Source organism: Phalaenopsis equestris, unplaced genomic scaffold (genome assembly GCF_001263595.1).
Source record: "Phalaenopsis equestris unplaced genomic scaffold, ASM126359v1 Scaffold000060, whole genome shotgun sequence".
Classification (NCBI taxonomy): Eukaryota; Viridiplantae; Streptophyta; class Magnoliopsida; order Asparagales; family Orchidaceae; genus Phalaenopsis; species Phalaenopsis equestris.
This window is the reverse complement of record NW_018164502.1, coordinates 1028055-1032559: the sequence shown is the minus strand read 5'-3', so window position 1 is coordinate 1032559 and position 4505 is coordinate 1028055.

The window sequence follows — 4505 nt, the reverse complement described above, 5'->3', positions numbered from 1 at the left end:
CGTCATTCTTCATCACAGTACCCTCTGAAACAAAACAAAGGATGCCTCCTTTCACAAGTCTTCTAACCATAGTTTAGTTTTGAGTGGTCATAACCACCCTCTTTAGCTAATAGGTGCCTCAAATGTCTCTTCAAAATTCAGAAAATTAAAGTAAACCGTCACATAACTGCCTCTGCCGCTTAAGCGCGGGCCTCTGGCGCTTAGACGTTGTCTTCTCTGTTTCACCGCCGCGTAAGTTGAACCAAATTATTGCTCGTACCATCGGTTGCTTGGTCACACTTTAGACAAATGTGTCGTCTTTAAAGACTGGCTTGAGTCCAAATTTGATCATTTTTCACTCCTTTTAGCATTTTTCACATTTTTACTTGTACCTTAAAGAAAATTACACAAATACCTTCTATTAAAGCGCAGTATCTCAAAAAATAGGTATAAAAAGGTGTCTAAAAACACTATATATTTTAGGTGTATCAGTATCCAAATTTACATTTAGCAGGTAAAATGCAGGATTCATTGAAGCAAGCTTCTACAAATATCGAAGAAGGATGGAATGAAGTATGGACGCTACATTTAAATATGATGGCATATCAAATGATGTTATTAGACATAAACTTATTACTTTTTCATTAAGAGATAAAGCTAAGATGTGGTTAAATTCATTATTACCTTAATCTATTAGAAATTGGGGGATTTAGCACAGAAATTCTTGGCTTAGTACTTTCCTCCTTCAAAAACTGTTAAGCTTAGAAATGATATTACTTCTTTTACTCAATATGAAGGAGAGTCAAAATATGAAATCTGAGAAAGATTTAAGGAATTACTCAGAAAGTGTCCACATCATGCATTACCAGACCGGTTAATTATTCAAGCCTTTTATAATGGGTTAGTAGGATCCCTTAAATTTATAATTGATGCTGCCGTTGGAGGTTCATTAATGTCTAAACCATGTAATGAAGCTGATGCTTTAATTGAAGAGATGACTACAAACAATTTTCAATGGCCCTCAGAAAGGTTAAATCCTAAGAAAGTGACCAGTATTCATAATAATGATGATATTTTAATAGTTGCATCTCATGTTGTTGTAGTATCTGAGAAAATTGACCAAATTTGAATGAATTTTTCTCAAACACCTCAAGTGATTGAAGAAATCTCATTAGGAAAAATGATTGATTCACAGACTTCATTAGAAACTATAAATGTTATTAATATACTCAATAACCCATATTCTAACTATTACAACCCATGTTGGAAAAAGCATCCTAATTTTAACTAGAACAATAGTTCTAGTGGTAAAAATCAACAATGGGGGAACAATCAAGCAAACTCATTGGGAAATTGGAACAGCTAGGGTAGTTCTAACTATAGACCTTATATTCCTCCTATTTTTAATAATGAATAATTTAAGGAAAAGAAGTTATCTATAGAAGAAGTGGTGTTATAAATGAGTAACTGATTTCAAAGTCAAAGTACTGTTATTCGAAACATCGATAATCAACTGGAACAAATTGCTAACGAACTTAGCAATAGACCCCGGAGAGCACTTCTCAGTAATGTTGAGATAAATCTAAAAGACAAAAGTAAAGAACAAGAACAAGTTAAAGTTGTCCAACTTAGGAGTGAAAAGAAATTAAATGGAGTTCCAAAAGAAATTAAAATTGAGAAAGAAATTGAAGAAACTGAAAAAACCTGAGGAAACTATTTCTAAGGAAGTAGAAACACACGTTTCTCCAACTAAAATTAATTTAGAAAAATTGCTACCTCCTTTTCCTCAAAGACTAAGACAACAAAAGTTGGATCAACAATTTTTAAGATTATTTGAGATATTAAAGAAGCTTATAATTAACATTCCTTTTGCATAAGCTTTAGAATAAATGTCAATTTATGTCACAACCATTTTCAGTGCATGAAGTTGGTATCCACGACGACGGTCAAATTTATGAAAGAAACTTTAAATAAAAAAGAAAGCTTAAAGATTATGAGATTGTTGTACTTAGTGAAGAATGCAGTGCAATAATTCAAAAAAAAAGCTTCCTCAAAAGTTTAAAGACTCGGTAGTTTCACCATATAAAAGGCAATTGGAGAAAAATTTTGTGGAAAAGCCTTGTACAATTTAAGAGCAAGTATTAACCTCATGTTATAATAGAAGTTGTACTTGTTAAAGTAGATAAATTTGTCTTTGGTGATGAAGATAGTTCTAAAGATGAAATAATAATGGCAAAACTTAAAGTAGATAAATTTGTCTTTCTTATTGATTTCATTGTGTTGGACATGGAAGAAGACAAAGAAAGTCATATTATTTTGGGGAGACCTTTCTTAGCAACTGGACGTGCAATTATAGATGTGCAAAAAAGAGAACTAATCATGAGAGTTAATGACCAAGAAGTTGCATTTAATGTGCTTAGATCAATGAAGTATCCTGATAAAGGAAAGAATGGAAGATGTTATAGAATGAACATTATTGATTATATGATTATTAATCATTTTCAATAAAGATGTGAAGTTATATCAAATCAAAAATATGAAGTCATTACAGATCAGGAAGAATTGAAGAATGAAGCTGAGAGTGATTTAGAAGATAAATCAAATATTATAAACACTGAGGATTCAAATTATGTTTAGGAAAACTTTCAAATTTTAGATACTGCTGTGAATCAAACCTCTAATTCCATCTATGGAAAAACCTTCTGAACTTGAGATAAAAGTTCTCCCTACTCATTTAAACTGTGCATTTTTTGGGAACTCATCAACTTTACCAGTTATGACATCCTCAGATTTAACTACATAACAAGAAAAAAAATTATTAGAGACATTGAGAAATATAAAAAAGTCTTAGGTAAGTTCTCTACTTGATGACAAAGAGTCCGCAGAACCGGTCAAACTACTAGCAGAATTTAAAGATTGCTTCACGTGGAGCTACGACAAAATGCCAGGAAGATAACCATAAACCTAGGGTAGATCCTCAAAGAGGATTAAATCCAATTATGAAAGAATTTGTAAAGAAAGAAATTTTAAAGTGGTTAGATCTGGAAATTATTTATTTAATTTCAGATAGTTCTTTGGTTAGTCTTATTCACTGTTCCTAGGAAATGAGGAATAACAGTAGTCATTAATGAAAGAAATGAATTAATTCCAACAAGATAAGTTAGTGAATGGTGAATTTATATAGATTATAGAAAAGTAAACATCTCCACTAGGAAAGATTATTTTTCTTTACCTTTCTTGGACCAAATGTTAAATAGACTAGCTGGACACAGCTATTTTTGCTTTTTGGATGGATATTATGGGTACCACCAAATACTGATTGCTCTCGAGGATCAAGAAAGACAATATTTACTAGTCCTTATGGGTCTTTTGCTTTTAGAAGAATGGCATTTGGTTTATGCAATGCACCTGCAACTTTTCAAAGGTGCATGATGTCTATTTTTTGTGACTTAATTGAGAAATGAATAGAAGTTCTTATGAATGAATTCTCATTTTTTGAAACCTCTTTTGATTCGAGTTTAGATCATTTAGTAAAGGTTCTAAAATACTGTGAAAAAATAAATTTTCAGCGTGCAATGACGAAGATTTTTGACGACCTCATTGACAATCAACTAGAATGCTACGTGGATGATCTGTTCATCAAAAGTAAACGAAAAATAGACTGCTTGTACGATTTGAGGATTGTGTTTGAACGGTTACGACGATATGACCTTAAAATGAATCCCTTAAAGTGTGCCTTTAGCGTCACCTCCAGAAAATTTCTGGATTCGTTGTCCGTCATCGGAGAATTCAGACTTTTAAAAAATTGCTAAGCCTCTATGTTATCTCTTAGAAAAAGAAATGAATTTTGATTTTGATGATAAATGCTTAAACAACTTCAATTTATTAATGGAAAATTTAATCACTGCACTCATCATTGTTTCACCTAATTGGGAGAAACCATTTGATTTAATGTTTGATGCAAATGATTATACTATTGGGATTATTTTAGGACAAAAATGTGATAAGATTTTTAAAGTTATATATTATGCTAGTAAGACTCTTAATGAAGCTCAAATTAATTACACAATAACTGAAAAAGAGTTAATGTTATTATTAGCTATAGTGTATGCTTTTGATAAATTTAGACCATATCTTATCGAAGCTAGATGTATTGTGCATATTGATCATTCCACTATTAAATATCTTATGTCGAAGAAGGATGCTATTGGGACTCACCTTCATGTTGGTAAAATGAAGTAATATCATTTATAAGTCTAGGCATTTTTTATGGATGAAAATACTTAGCTAGCAATTTTTAGGCTAAGTCACCCCATGTCCTAATAAAAGTTAATCCATTGCAATATTTGATGACACGACCAGCACTCTCTGGACGTTTATCGAGATGGTCAATGATCTTATTGCAATTTGATAAAAATTTTCTAGTGCTAATGGATGATTTTGAGAGTTTTCTTCAGTGAGTTAGTCCAATCTCACTTCAAGTGCGACATTATAACATAAAGTCGGGCAATGACTAGATCTAAGGA